We start from the raw sequence: 16,633 nt of genomic DNA, 5'->3' as shown, positions 1-16,633 counted from the left end.
CTTTTTTAAAAAAAGGATAAAAGCTAAAGTCACGTGACTCCAAAAGGTGATTCTCCAACAGAACATGAGCCAGCATGAAATTCGGTATGAGTTGTGAATACAGAAATTTTCAGAGCTCCCGAGCTGATCCGAGGGGCTCACGAGCACTTGGCTAATGACAGAAGAGGAATGCAATAGCGGACAGGAGCAGCTGCTATTTCCAGGGCGTTTCCCTGCACTGCTGAGTAGCAGTTCATACTCTTAAAAGTGCCGAGGTTTATTGATAGTGCTCATCAGCATCACAAACAGGGGCTGGTACCCGAGCTCTGTGCGATTTCTGCCTTTGATATAAAATTGGTTCTGAGTCAGCTCGTGCTTGCTCAGCCTGAGGATCACAAGGCTCTCCTGGCCGAGCTCTTGCTCTGCAGAAGGCAGCTACAGAGATGAGAGTAAGCCCTTATGAATTTTTCACATCTCTAAATAATTATTTATCATGGGAAAATGTATGTGTTATATACAGAACATTTTGTTTGTTTTTTGGGGATTTGGGTTTGGTTTTGGAAGTGAGGCTTCCTTGTTAACTTTTTCCCCCCTCAAAGGGCAGAAGCAGCGCCTTATGAACAAGAACAATTTAAAGGCTGAAGCCTTCAGGGCCAAAGGCGCCTCTGTTCAGCAAAATAATAATAATTTTTAAAAAAACCTTACACTTTGAATTAGCCACATTTTGGCCAATTGCCCAAATAAACCTCAGAGCTGGGAGTCATGTAAATGCGAGCGTTTCCACCCAGATGTCAAAGAAGCAAAAGGCCTGTAAATGACACAGCCTCAAACCAAAATGAAGTCTTTAGCATTGGTGAGCAATGGTTTCTAATGAGGAGGAATGAATGACTTAAAATAGAGCAGAGCTGCCCAGTTCAGGGCTCTTCAGGGTGAATACAGCCCATCAGGACAATTCATCTGCTCCTTGTCAACCTCCTTCTCCTGGGAAAGCCTCTTTGCCTGCACAGATCCAGACTGCAGGCAGCACTTAGTGTGTGATGGGCAGCCGGGTGGTCGCAAGGTAGAGACCTGTGTTCAGATCAGGTCAGGTAACTCACATTGTCCGTGCACCCCGTTTTTCTTTATTTGGTATTTTCTGATGTGTCAGGAAAGATGGTACTTTGGATAAAACCTCATCAAGTAAGCTACTTTCTGCTCTTGGGTCTTTGCTCCCTCTGTCACGTGTTGAGTTTCTTCATTCCAATTTAGCTATTGGAGAAGGAAGATCCTCCAGTGCAGACTGTATTTTGCGAGGTTGGGTCAATGTTAGCATGTCTGTAAACTAGTAGAAGGGGGAATTAGGCCATAGCAGAAAGAGACAGTGCATCTTGAAAGAAAACTAAGACAGAAACCCTAACCTCTTCTAATTTACATATGGTGACATTTTGTAGAAATATTGTAACATTAGCAGTGGCATAATGAAATTCTGCCTATCAGCCGTGGAAGGAATAATGTTACTGTAAAGGTAACCTGTCCACAGTTTGTTATCAAGAAAATATTCATGGCGAGAAACATACATTTACCAATGAGTGTTAAGAACAGTATTTTTTCCTTATATTTTTTTTCTCATGGGCTATCCATCTTCCCCTCCAGATTTACTGCATGATCACTCCCTTTACATGCTAATTATGTGCAGCTCTGGTGAATTTGTTAGTAGTGACACTTCGGGCACCCAGTGGGACTGCAACTCATTATGTGGCAATGTCCAGATATATCAGATATTATTAGCTGTCATTAATCTGCTGTGGAAACATTGAGTGCACAGCCAGGAGAGAGACCAGGAAATAGAGTAAAAATGAAGTCTGCAGCCGCCCTGGCCCCCAGAAGGTCAGAGGGCAAATCAGCAGGGGAGAAGAATACACCTTAAAATGGCCAGTGCTTAACAGCAGATTTTTAACCCATTAGAAACCAACGTTTCCAAGAAGAGGAAAGACAAAAAGGAATGATACTGTTTGTAATGTCCATACGGCTACGCTTTACTGGAGGAAACGGGGATACAGTCTCTCAAACTACTGCTTTCTAAAGCAATTTTGTAGAACTGCATCTCAGCGATAAAAGTGTGTGAAGAGGAGGAAGAGTGAGCAACATGCGGTATCTGTCTTAATGTGGATAGCGCCCAAGCATAAAGCTTTGAAATTAGGCACGCGTAACTCAGAATAGGATTAGGCCTCCCCTCCATTTGAAGGTCATATTTTATAGAACCAGCCCTGGCAGTAAAGAAAATCCTGCAGGAATGAAGAGCTTGTTCTCGCTGTTCATCCAGACCTGTAATTTGCCTGTATAAGCGCAGGCGTTTGCCTCCAGACTGCGGACACAGTGCTGATCAGCCTCTGCTATGCGGCTTAAAACCACAAATCCCAATAGGTTGCATTTTTGGCATCGATACTGAAAAATAGTCACTTGTAAGTGTTATGCATATCTGTGCTTGTGCAGCATTAATTACAGGGCTTGGAGTGCAGACATAAAAACAAAAGAAAGATTCTTCCCAGAAAGCTCTGCAGTCTTTCCGATCTCCAAGATGACAGGCAGAGTACTACCCAGGAGTGTAGGAAGTCGTATCTTCTTTCTTTACATCAGCTAATAAGGCTGGAAGAAAGGAGGCAGGCTTTAAGGCAGACGGGGTCTTCTCTGGTCTGAAACAGAAACAGAAAACACCAAAGTAGAGGGCTAGGAATCTCCGAGTTTAGTGGTGATGTATTAACTAGACAATTTGCAGAGCAGGGGAAAGGTAATGGGTTGGTTAGTCTGTGTGTGTTGGTAACTTATGGGTGACTTTTGCTACTGTCAAGGGGCAACCTGGAAATTCAGTGACCTTAAAAAAAAAAAAAAAAAGTAAATAATGAGATAGGGGGATTCAAGGTAGGAAAGGCTACATTTTATCAAAGAAAGTAAAAATAATCTTTTGTTTCCATGGTTGCAAGGACCTATGCTCCTTTATCTAGAAGTTGCAGTGCTTTAGTTAGGAGGTTTATACAAAAACTAAAGGAAGGAAATCACTCTAAAATTCTTCAACAATGACAGCTTATACTTGTTTGGGGAAGCTGGAGTGAAGTTCTTCAGCCAGTTGCTTGGAAATTTCCAAGTGAGCCACCCATCTGAGTTTCCTGAAGGAATTTGGGAAGTACTGGTTTTATTCCCATTAAAGGGGTCTAATTTAATGCTTCACAATTTTTCACATACTATGACCTTTGTGTGATCTAATCTTATCCTAGTGAGGATAACAGGAAAAAAAAATGGCCTGATGTTTTATTTATGGACCTGTTTTTCAGTTAGACTCTGATAAACCCATGCAAAAACAACAACCGTGGGCTCAGTTTTAGGTTGTCTTAAATTCTGCACAATCCCATGAAAGAGAAAGCAATGTTAGTATTTGGTGAAACAGCTCCCATGAATGCTTCCTAAACTAACAGTCGTTCATGAACTCAAGTTCTAGGAAGAGATTTAGAAGTCATTTTGGTGGCATTGTGGGGTTTGCAGAAATACCCAGAAGTGTTACGGAATACAGTGTTAGCCATGGGGCAGGTGGCAAGTACCCAGGGAAATAAAGAAGCAGCACTTTTATCATTGGTCTTGAACCTTTGCAATTTTGGTGTTACAGGAGGGTTTGTTTATTTTTATGTGAGAACAATGCAATATCAAAGAAAAGTTACAGTCTAATGGCATTAATGTGGACAAAAAAATCACGAAAGCCATTCGGAGTGCTGTATGAATACATTCAATAGGTCAGTCATAGATTCTTTTATAGTCTTTTTCTAGTGTTTATGAAATTTTACAAATACGGCATGTCTTGTCCCTTTTTGTAGGGGAGCGGAATAAAAACTCATTCCAGTTTCTTTTTCCTTTGAGTGCTTCGAAGAACTAAAAATGAGGTGAATACTGTTTTACTGTTAGGTTAATGAGTTACAGGTCAGACTTATAGTGGAAAAATTGCAGCCAGCCTCCATGGTGCTGCGTTTGCCAAATTTGCATTGATGAAGCTATTATGTCAGGCTCACTTTTTTTTTTTCGTGGAGGAACATGTTTGCTATTTGCCCATCAAGATTATGCTGTCTTTTCAGTGCCTGTGTTGCTCCTTATGATCCTGCAGGCACTTATTTTCACATTTAACATGATACGCATGAGTAACCCTTTTTCAACTGGTGGAACTAGTCAGGTGTAAAACTCAGATGTATGTATGTACTCGGTAGGGCTGGGGCATGAGCAAATTCCACAGAACACAGAAGTGTGTTACGTTTTACAGAAGTCTGCCTCATTTCTTATTCCATTGTTCGTAGCAAGTTGAGTAGTTAGGTTTTATCCAGATAAACCTCTATCAGCAATGCTAATGAGGATATCTGCACAGCTGCCTTTGGTCTTTATTGTACTAAAAATGGTGTCTTAAATATTAAGTTCAGTCTTTTAAAAGATGGCTGTTCAATAGATACACTCAGAATTGTTTTCAAAGTAAATTCCTCGAGATAGGTTTAAAATCATTGTAAGTTGTAACGTAATGGCAGGAGAAGGCCATCCCCTTGAATGTGGAGTGTGGAGAGAACCAATAAAAAGGAAGTGCTGGATTGCTCTTTTGCTTGTGACTTGGAAAGTTAGGAAGTATAGTGTAAAAGCTCTAACAGCAATTTTACCTTCCTGGACAAGCATGAATGAATACCTTGAGGAATATCCTAATACGTTTGCTTTTTTTTCATGATCTGCTTTGTAAAAGCTAATCATAGTTACAGATTTATAGTGTATAATGTGTGCAAACTTAGTTTTAATTAAGACTATGTTCAGATTTCTGAAAGTTAAGAAGCGACGTCAGCTCTGAACTGATGTATTTGCTTAGGAGTTGCTTTGCTGTGTGAGCTATTAGATCAGCTGCAATATTCTCAGAGGCTGTGGGAGGGCCTTGCCTCCCGAATTTTAGGATCATGATAGTCAGTATCTGATTCTGCATTTCCTCTGCAAATGACTGCAAGTGGCAGGGCTCTATCACAGCTCTGCTTTCCTTACCTCATGCAGCACTTTATAGCATGCAACATTGCCAGCACAGTAGGTGGTAAGTGCCATAAATCACCCTACCTGATGTAAAGGGTAATCAATATTTAGGGTGATTCACTGTTTTTGTGATGTTTACAGGGAAAAAATGGAAGGACAGATGACTTAAGGTTTAGATTCATTGCAGCTTTCCTGATGTTCCTGGTCATTTATTCATTATCATCATCGCTCATTTAGGTGACTTAGGTTCTTGCAGAATAAGGTACTAGTTAGCATCAGTGAAGAGGGAAGAATCCGACCTGAAATTACTGAGCTGTGAGTTGTCATTAACTTTTTATGTAAAAGGATTCTGGTGCAGCTGACGCAGGAACAAGAAAATGCAACCAGAATGGTAACATTACCAAAACTCAGGGCAATGTTTCAAGACTATTTCTTGAAAAATCTAAAGATTTCTACTATATTTTCCAAAGTCACAGATGTTGATATTTTTTATAATTAGTAGTATTTTTATTTCATTAGGACTAGAAGAATGGAAATCAGAGCCCTTTTGCTGCTGTTCTAGCTAGAAAAAAGGTAGGAGTTTTCTGAACCCCAGAAAAATATTATTTAAATGGATAAAACAGGTTAAAGAGAGACTGTTTAAAGCGCATGGAATGATGAACATTTGAGAATTTGTGTTTCACTGCCACAAACGGTTGCAGAAATTAGGTTGCACATGTCTATCCATGTGTCTACGTGTTTATATGTGCTGAAAGTGCATACTGTTGGATCAAGGGTGAGTAACAATTCCACAAGTCTCCACTAGGCAGTTGTAACTGTTCATTTCAGATGCAAACAAATTATTTCACAACAAAATACAGATAAACAAACCTTAAATTCACTTTAATTTCTTTTAATGAGGAGTTACATTATGCAGTACCAAAACATAATAATTTCCTAGATTTATTGTAATCTGTTTCTAAACGCATCAGGTGTTTACTGAGGTTTTGTTTTCTTAAAAGCATTGTGGCTACACATTCAACTTTTGAACCTTGTTCTGCAGAGTGTTGTAGAATCAACTACCTCTGGAAAAAAAACCCACAAAAACCAAAAAAACAACAACCACCACCAACCAACCAACCAAAGAAAAATGCAAAAAGATGGCTGAGGTTTTTTGAGGGGAAAAAACCGAGAGATTCACAGGGAATTTTGCTGTTCCCCTTAACAAAGCCAAGGTTCTGCCCTGGTGGCCTGGACCTGGATCCAGTATAACGCTGTGTTAGGTGGATGCCTCTTCTGGGTGTGTTAAAGATCCTAGTGATCTCTCTCACTTTCTTCCTCCTCTACGCACCTGAATCTACCCTTGACAGTGAATTTTGACGGCGTCCCTTTTGAACAGCTTTATATGATTGCTTCCATCCACAGGTTACTTTATTCAAGTGGATTTGCCACAGAGCACTTGCCCATTAACAATCTCTTCTGCAGCCTGCTTTAAAATCTGCTTATGGTTATGGCCAGATAAAAGCATGTGAGGTCAGTTTGGTAGAGCAGAGACAAATACTTTAACATAAGGTTTTCTATTCTGTGCAAGCAGCTAATAAAAGTGCCCGCAGGTGTTGAGAATTATCCTTCTCTTGGAGATTTCTTTACAATCTGAACCTAATCTTGGCAAAAGCTTTGGCAAGGATATCTGGCACATTAATTAAATGACTTTCCCTCCCCCACAGGTCTTATGCTGTAACTTTGATTAACCACCTCCGTGCCCAGGAAACGAACTGCTGGATAGGCATTATCAGTTTTGCAGGTGTATGGATGTTAGAGATAACATGGGATTCCTCCTTTATCTGGATGGATGCTCCTTACTGTTTCAATGCTACACAGCTTTTCCCCTAGCTACAGCTACAGGGATCCTGCAGGCATGTTATGAGATTTTAGGATGAGGACCTTTTTACTCAATATGTATCTCTGGATGGCCTCTGCTGAGAAGTTTCAGATCCTTAGGGGGAAATGCCTGACTCCCTCCAGAGCTCCCCCTCTATTTAAATGGCTTTTCCTTTCTGCAGCATCACAGCTGTGACACATCAAAGCCAGTAGCTGGTGTGGCAGGACATGCATTCCCAAATCAGCCTCAGTGACGAAAGGTGATTTGCAGTGACAGGTTTCATATCTTACGGTGTCATTTTCATGAATGACTTGGCTAATTAAATTTAATGTGGAACAAGAGCATGCTTACATTCTGTCAAGCTTAAGATGTTCTTACTCACACCTTACTTAAGGAACAATTCCTACTGTTGAATAAGGGCTCCAGGATTTAGCCCTCTGTTAGCAGTCTTCCATAAACCCTTTGTTTTCCTAGCATGTTAAAAACCAAGGCTTAATGGGTTCATGATGACATCAGTTATCAAGATTTGTGTGGTGTTGGCAGATGTTGAATTTTCAGTGGAAAACCATTAAACAGATTTGAGTCAGGGCAAGTTTCACAACATGCACGTATTATACCGGTGGTTACATGTGTTGACTTCAGCTTTATTTATTACAAAGGAAAACAGGCCTGTACTTATACAACAACAGCAATGAGAAATTAATCTTCCCAATACGAAAATCAGTCTTGTCTTGTTAAAGGTACTCAAAGTTACATATTGAACATGCTGAGCTTGCAAAAACTATGTCTGCAACTTTCAGATTTAATAAATCTAAAATTAAATATAAAAAAAAAAAAAAAAAGATTTTTGGGTACCTTTATTTTTGGACATCCAGTGTAAAGAAGGCAAAATTTCAAAAAGTGTTGAATGTCTATTCTTTGACAACCATTCTTTCCAAAATGTCTCAAGGAGAGCACATGTTTATTTTCACACCTGATTAGATTTTCACTTTTGGATGCTGATTGCCCATCAGTTCAGAACACATCAATTCTGTACTAGTTCTAATATTCTTCAACATTAAAAAGTTTCTTTTTGTCTGCAAAGTTTGCCCAGTGGAATCATCTAGAGCAGTGATGGTGTCCAGGGCTGCATGTGATGCGATAAGTGTGTAAGAAACATATGCCAAACATTGAAACCAAATACATAGGGAGAAATTCTTTTTCGAATAAAAGCAAGATCCAACATAGCAAAAAACCTAAACCCCACAACAAACCAAAATGATAACAACAAAAATCAAAGGAGAACAGTTCCGTTTTGTGTATATGTATGTGTGTATATAGTAACTTGAAATGAGATGGTTTTAGTTGCTGCAATGTTTGGTTCATACATTAATTAGGACTTCGGTTTGGAGATGTACTCATGCAGTGCACCGAAACAAAAATATATTGTGTCTCACTTTCTATTTAACTGTAAACGTGTTGGAGACTTTGTATTTTCTTGGAAACTAAACTTCACTCAGTTGTTAAGAATTACTTCATGTTCTGCTTATGCATCAGGAGGCATCTAATCATGATCCTTCTTGTTAGAAGCTACCAGTAAAGTTGTTCTTATAAAGCACCTTTTCCCCCCCTGAAGTTTGTTCTGAGTCTTTGATTGTCAGTGCTGCTGCTAAGGCATGAAGTTTTCTGAATGTCAAAATTTATTCTGACAGTAACTACAAGGTTTCAAGGGGTAAATCAATTATTTTTCAGTCATATGGTACACTACATAGAGAATCATTAGAACAAGTGGGGATATTGCACATCCATGTGTTTAAATGTAAATAATTAAAAAAGAAAGGAGAAAACCTAACGTTCTCATGAAGAAGCACTTGATTTTCTATTTTTTTTTTTAAGACACTTTGAGGAAACTTTGCTTTTGAAATATGCAAATTTATAAAAATTGAAATGCTTTGCAATATTGCTTTTATTCAGAAAATCTTAAAAAAAATAATTTCATACTGAAATATTGCTTTGATATTTGGGGATTCAAACACATTTTTAATTTTTGACAGCCTTTCACTTTATTTTCTTCCCATTTGTCTTATTTAACATTATAGCTACACAAAATAAGAGCAACGTGTTTTGAACAAGTAATGGCATTTTCCTTCAGAGGCAACTCCACTATTTTAGGTTTTGCTCCAGTTTGGAACAGAGCCAAATTTTTCTATTTTGCAGTCCTGTATAAAACAATCCTTTGACTTCAGCGGAGCTCTATTTTTCATCAGGCAATCAAACAAAAAAATTCCTTTACTGCGTGCATGCAAAACCACTGTTTCTTAATCAGCAGCAACTTTTCCAGTACATGAAACCAACCACCGACAAAAGGACAGAGCAGAAGATAAGCTTGTAATTAGGACCTCAGTTTTCACCAGCTAAAGAACAGATGATCATCCACAGATGCGAGTGTGCAAAAGAAAACATTCCCTCCCAAACTTTTCAAGGAAAAAACAAATGATGAAATGTTGGATAATTATGATTTCATGAGTTACGTGATCTCCTAATTATTACAAATGGGTAAATAGAAAGACTCTGATTATTTACACTGCTGACCTGCCCCAGTTTTTTGCCATTCATTATAGTCAGTAATGTTTATAGCAAAATTTTTCCTAACAATAACATTTATAATATTTTAATGTGTGTGTATGGAGGGAAATAGCACATGAAAGAATTTCAGTGCAAATAAACCTCGACCGATTTACATTTGGAACTCTACTGTATTATTTTAGGACCCCAGTCCTCAAAACACTTATGGTTAGCTTTATTCACACAATTCCAATGGGACAACTCATGTGCATAAAGCTAAGTCTTTTCTTAAAGAAGACTTTTCTTGTACCCTTTCCCATCCCACCCTTCACTTCCCGACATGCATCTGCACGGGGCAGAATAGATGTGTCTAAGCAGATTCCTGAACACACTGAACTGTCTCTTCGTTCTCTGGAGCACGTAATTTTAATGAAATAACTATATAGGGTTTTGTGTATGGATGAATGTACAGATATTTGCACAAGTATTAATTAATTTATTCCGTGGACACCAAGTAATTATCTATTTTGCTGCAAGGGCAATTTGCTGCCATACTAAGCAGAAGGCATTCTTTTACCAAACAAAACAAGCACAGCAGCATTTTCAGCCATGTGCTGAAATGTGTGATCAGTATTAAAATGTGTTAAGCATGGCATCATTATTCTAAAACCAGCCACAGAGATATAAAATGCGCTGTGATATTGCAAACTGAGCACAGTTTGATTGTAGGACACCCGGGTAGAGGGTTTTTGTATTAGAATATACATCGCATCTATAATGCCTTCTTCTCTAAAATGTAATTAGGTTTTTTTATGAACTGGTAAAATATAGTACATAAAGGACTCAGGGGATTTCCATATAGCCACATTTATTCCCACACGTCTTTCCAAATCATAAATGGTTGTCTTCCTTAGAAATGGATTAGGACAAATTGCATTAGGACACGATTGTGAATCTGATTAAGGTGGAACCATGATCAGGTTTTTTCTTTTGGGCAACCATGTTTTCTTATAACAACCAGAAGACAAAAAAGCCTTTGGCAAGATGTTTCAAAGGCCTTTCTCATATGCACATAAAAGCAGTTTTCATGCTAATTCAAAAATTGGTCCACACCTATAATTTCTTTATATAGCCAAGACAAAGCTTTGGGCAAAATTTTGCAGTAGTATATATTTCAGATACAGACTTGTGGTTTCAGTAAAAGCTCGTAAAAAGGAATTTCCATGCATAATTTCCTTAAGGAGAAGACTCTGAAGGCAAGCTGCAAGAGAGGCGCAAGATCAGGCATTGATTCCAAATCGGTTCAGAGAGCGGAATGCTGAGAACAAAACCATCCCCAGTGGAAAACTGATTTAATATACTGAATAAATACCTTTTCAAATGAACACACTCTTAGAAAGGCCCCAGCGCCTCCTCTTTTTGTGCTAGCGCCTGACCCAAACCGAGCGCACTGCATGACATTATTTGACATGGAAGGAAACTAGCACAGATATGTCTGTCGATGGGCAGAACTGCAAATGTTTGGAAAAAACAAAACTTGGCAAAAACGGCTGTTACTTTCTTCCCCACTCCCTGCCCTTTTTTTTTTTTTTTTTTTTTTTTAAATAGTATTCTCAACGCCATAAAGCTAAAGGGAACTTAATTCCAGCATTGTTTTCTCTGTGTTGGTGTCAAATCTGTTGGTGCTCTATTGCTACTCAACAGAAAACCAGACTGGAAGAGGCTGGGAAACCCATCTTTCTTTGCCTCCTTACAGCTCCGTTGCATATGAGTGTTTTGATTTCTCAAACAAACATGTAGGATTCAGCTGAGAAGTAGGACTCCACTGAGTTAGGAACTGAAAGTCTGTATGAAGAAAGAAGGTCCTGTCTCCAAGGGCTAGCATTTGGCCTATGAAAATAAAGAGAACAGGTGGGTCTCATGAATAAATTTTGGAAGCCCAAGGAGCTCCATAATCTTTGTGCTTAGTATAGTAAGTATCAGTGACGTTATAGTGCCCGAGTAACTGCAGCCGTCTGCTTTATTGCTAGCCTTGATGGCTTTTACAATTTTTTCCCAGTTTAGGCCAAGCTTCAGCGATGTTTATTTTAAATTGTTTGTGTTTGAGCTGATATTAGCATTGTTTTGGCAAATGTGAGTAAGAATCTGAATCCTTCATGTGTCTCATGCAGGCAGAGACCAGACAAAATAAGAACAGATCTGAACTCTGGTCCAAATTTCAGGGTGTACCCATCTGAAGTAGATTCTTCCTGAGGCTGGAAAACATCTAGTTATCTCTTGTCAGTTGTTGGCAACTCACTCTGGTTTCATCCAGAAGCTGAGGGTCTGACACGAATGTGGTTGGAAGCTTGAGCTAGTGACCCAGCAAGTGAATCCTCACCATTTTTCCAGGCTGACAATCCTTGGGTACCCCTCCAGACTTTGCGTGTTTATATAAACCGAGTGTCTGAAAACGTTATGAATCAGTAATGTTAGTTTATAGCCCAGTTTCCATAAGTAATAATGACCAAACAAATGCAAAAACTTTTTTGTCTTTCTCTTCCCTTGGTATTTCCAAGTGGATTTGCTCCCACCTGGGACTGTCAAGCCATCTAGAGGAAGGTCCCCTTCAGAGGGACTGAAAACCAGCAGTGGTGGGGCACTTTTCTGGATTTCTTGGCCAAGCTGGGACTCAGTTCTGAAATACAAGTATGCATGTCCTCCCTTGGACACTTCAAAGTAGAGGTTCACCTACATTTCACAACAGTAATTTCCAGCTGAAACAGGGAAGGTGCAAAAAACCTACCCTCATGTTCCCCAAACCTGCTCTTTTACAGTGCCCTTTACAAGAGAACATCTTGGCCCATGCCAATACAGTCATGGCTTGTTGTAGAGTTCAGGTCTTACTAAAATTGTTAGGAAACACAAAGTAAAAAATGATTATAGTGAATTGGGATATAATTGTGTTAGAAATAAAACAAACTAGAAGAGGGGAAAGAAAAGGTTAGCCAAAACTGGCACACAAAGTTTTCTTATCTGTTGGAGTTTGTCTCAGGTTTGTTCATCCAGTTTATTTATATATGTATAAAAAGAGAGTGAGCGAGAGAGACATGTACACACACATATATGTATATAAAGAAGAAAATGTTAAGATCAGAAATCCAAAATCTAAAATTAAATTATTGCAGGATGTAAGAGACGGAATCTCTTTGGTAAGTTCATGAGCTGGATAATCTACCTGTAATAGCAGCTTGTTATTTTCAGAAAATTTAGTCCTCTTTTTCTCAGTAATACTTTGTCTTTTCAGTGAAAATTCTACTGCTTTTTAGACGCTTAAACATGTCTGTGAAAAGTAGAGCTGGCTGGGAAGCCAGGTGTTGAAAAATTTCTATGACAATTCCTTTATATATATTTAAAAGTATATCCAGAGGTTTTCAGAATCTTCCCAGCTCAAAAGCTAACTGAGCTATGTACTAAAATGGGGAAAAATTTTAGTTTGTGTTTGTTCCATTTATTTTTCATGACCATTTTAGCTTTTGTTTTAAATTGACAATGAACCATTTCAATAGAATCGGGCTTTTTTTTTTTTTGAAAGGGAATTTTCGTCTAAAATGTCAAATGAAAAAAATTTCAATTACATGTCATGTAAACAGTGTTCATATTTGATTTTCCCACAGATTCTCTGCTTGGAATGTTCCTTTGAGAATTAAATAGCTTATACAATCAGAGTGGTTATCTAAATCATGCCGTTTTCTTATTTTCTCTGATTGGGTAAGGTTTTATAAACTGCTTTCACTTCTGCCTGAAGTAAGGCTTATTTGTTTCACAAAATTATTTTCATTTCATGAATGAATTAATCTGAGCTCCAGACATAAAAATTCACTCTCTTAACACTGTGCTCACATTAGTATTTGTGAGAAGTAACAAAGATGAAGCAAAATTCAATGTTTCTTATAAGTGTCATGTTTGAGTATTTTTGCTGTTCATTCACTGGTACCTTGCAGCTTGGCCATCACTGCAAATCTGTTCTTTAATTTCTCTACAAAAAGTGGCAAATTAGTCACCAGAAGGCCCTGCAATTCAAAGTATGTACAGAGAGTGATTGGAAAACCTGACTCCTGGTTGTAATTATTCATATGATTTACCTGCAGTCATGTCACTTTTATGGCACTTAAAGATATGCTATATCTATTTATTCAGCTAATTGTCCCAATCAATTTCTGTGACAAATTTACTTAAATCCGATAGGGTTGGGTGCTAGATTCTTAGCTAGCTTAAAGCTTTATGGAGTTATGTCAGATGGAAAATCTGGCCGGGGAGGGGGTAGAAATGGAACAGACCAGCATGATCCTTGGGACCTTTTTTCACTTTATATTATTCTGGTTATATTCCAAGTAATTTCTATTGAGAGAAATACCAGAAAGACTACCAGAGGCATAGAATAGTCCGGGCTGGAGGGGACTTGAGGAGGTCGTCCAGTCCAACTCCCACACACAGCTCCAGTCCTCGGCCCATCCAAATGGTCTTCAGCAAGACTCTCTCCAGTTTGTCCCTGTCTTTCTTGTACTGGAGGGCCAGAAAGTAGGCACAGTAAGAGACCTGCTTTTTCAAGGTCATTAGTCGCTATCTCTGACAACTACAGTAACATAGAGATGTTGTGGTTAGGTCTGACTTCAGACCATTAGAACTTTTTGCCATTAGAAAATTTTCCTAAGTTTTCTCTGATATCTAGCTAAACATCAATAGTTCGTAACATTGGAGAGCTCTTCCCTGTAGATATGTGTTTATATAAACATATGTAGTTGCCGTATCCCCTCTAGATGCTCCATATATGCACAATCCCACCTATTTGAGTCAAAGATATCACAGATGTCACTGAGGAAGACATAACGCTGTTAAAGGAGGCTGTGGAAGAATGTCTTGGAACGAGGTAATCAGGGTAGCAGTTTCTCTCCTGCTCCACACAAGTGATGGGTATGGCCTGTCTGACCACATACACAAGCCAATGCCTAAGTTCGTGAATGCACCACCCACCGTTCTCTTTTGCTGCCAGGTCAGCCTCACCGCTAAGGAACTCCTACGCTCTCCTCTCAGCATCTCAGGCTCTAAATTAATTACGTGGCAATGTCTAATACGAGTATCTGCACAATGGTGGATTTAGTACATCCCTTGAAATTGGGAATAGACCAAGAGAAGGCATCTTGGAAAGAAAACCACGGTTCTGGAAGAGGAGCCTCAGATAGATGACCTGTAAACTTTGAAAGTGACTGGGAAGAAATCATTCTGCTAAATGACTGAGTGAAGGCCAATCACAAGTATTAAATTTAAGTGTGCGTGTATACATGTATATGCATATATGTGCATGCACACACAGAATTTGATTCTTTCTTCATATTTCAGCGGTTTCAAAAAACACAGGAATTTAGATTATCAAGTACACTTTATTTAATCATCTTGCAATTCCAAAGTTAGATATCTTAAAACTTAAAAAGATAAGGCACTAATGTGGGCCAGGCTGATAATATGATTAAGTACAAGAATTTAACTGAAGTGGTTCACATAATGTCTTACAGCTATAAATTTTTAGAAGCAGTGGAGTTTTCTGACAATACTGTTGTGGAATAATTATGGGATTAAAAAGCTGGAATAAGGTTATTTCAAAACCGGTGTAAGGTAATGTGAGCCAGAACTCTCAAAGTCCCTTAATAGGTGTTCTTAACTCAGTGTTAATACTTTATTTAACATAACGTGCTGTGCACTCTTTAAATTGTTAGCCTGCAACGGATGATTTATGTTACTCTTGCATCCAAACAAGAATTAATGCCTTTATCCTATTTGACTGGAATTGTTAAGCACTTTTGTTCTCAGATTTGTATCAGAATGATAACAAAAACATAAAATCAGCAAGCTTTTTAATGAACATGGAGTTAATTTGAAGTGCCCTGATTTACAGATATTAGAGTAATGCTCTCTTTCAAGTAATTACCGAGGTGTTAGAAAGTTTGTGTTCCCATTCAGCTCAAACAGTGTACTGCAGTTTCTTTGTTTCCAGAATATTGGCAAGTGGCAGTTAAGAAAGCTATTGGAGCCAAGTCCCTTTTTTTTTTTACAAACAATGATATCTTTCATTATGTTTTGAGGGAATCTGAAGTGAATGCCACAGCTAATTCATCTGATCCCATTCAGATCTTGGTTTTGCACGTTTCTATTGTTTTCCAGGCATTGCCTTTTCTCTTTCCCCCCCCTAATAGTTTAGCTTACTTTTATGTATTTCATACCTGCATCACGGTTTACTCATCTGCTTTTATTGCTTTTATTGGTTAATCTTGGTACAAGTGGATTTTGCTAGTGTAAAAGGCACTCAGTGCAAGCACAGTCACTGACACTGTTACTTGTCAGTATTTCACTAAGAGGTATGCAATATTATGGTCACCTGTACAGAAGACTTTCACTCCATTTTGGTTTAACTACTGGAACAAATGCATGCACTTTCCTTTCTTTTCTGGTTATTGTCCCTATGTAGGTTTTGCTGGTAAGAGCAGCAGACACCATTGTCTGCTGTCCTGCTGCTGGTGGTGAGAGCTGTTCAAAGGAACTAAAGAATAGGTTCGTCAGAAGTTTGTTAACATTTTCAATTCTTATGAGCAAATCTTACGTCCAGAATTTTAAGAAAAGCTAAGCTGTTTTTTATGATCTGGCATTTAAAGCAAGGGATATTTTCACCTTGGCATAGTTTTGACTTAGTGGAACATCTGTTAAGAACTATGTGGAGCATTTAAGCAATGGCATGCTTACATACATTCTTAAAAAAAAAAAAAAAGAAGAGGAGAAGAAACGTTAGCCGGTGAAAGCTTCACATGCACACAAGTGAAAGGAGGAAAGTGGAAGTGAAAGTTCATGCCATGGCAATGAGAAATGACGTTTCCTATGGGCACAGTAAAATGTAGAGCACCTACATGGAAAAATTCAGTGAGAACCATAAGATGGCATCACTGAAATTGTCCTGAGATCAGAATTACAGAATATTTAAGGCTGGTGACATGAACACCAACAGAGAGTCTGATGTTTTTCCAAGCCCTATTAGAGCACTTCAGCTTCCCATGCTCTGCCAGCCTTGCCTGAATATTCACCAGAATGTGATTTTTGATGATTGTGAAGGTTGATAGCCCATCTCACTCTGAAATCGAGCAGGAGAGAGATTGGTGAAGATAAAGAGGAAGTACACAGTGTATTTGAATCTCCTACAATAGCTAATTT

At 38.6% G+C, this 16,633-nt stretch overlaps 1 long non-coding RNA gene across 1 annotated transcript in view; it reads right to left on the bottom strand.

The window, feature by feature from the left end:
* Nucleotides 1-16,633, bottom strand: part of LOC115353090 — a 35,064-nt gene continuing 18,431 nt past the window's right edge. Inside the window, exon 3 of the long non-coding RNA XR_003927414.1 lies at nt 1-2,651. This is a non-coding gene — a long non-coding RNA (uncharacterized LOC115353090). The remainder of the gene's footprint in view (nt 2,652-16,633) is intronic.

Source organism: Aquila chrysaetos, chromosome 18, assembly GCF_900496995.4.
Source record: "Aquila chrysaetos chrysaetos chromosome 18, bAquChr1.4, whole genome shotgun sequence".
Taxonomy (NCBI): domain Eukaryota; kingdom Metazoa; phylum Chordata; class Aves; order Accipitriformes; family Accipitridae; genus Aquila; species Aquila chrysaetos.
This window is presented reverse-complemented; position numbering and strand designations above follow the sequence as displayed.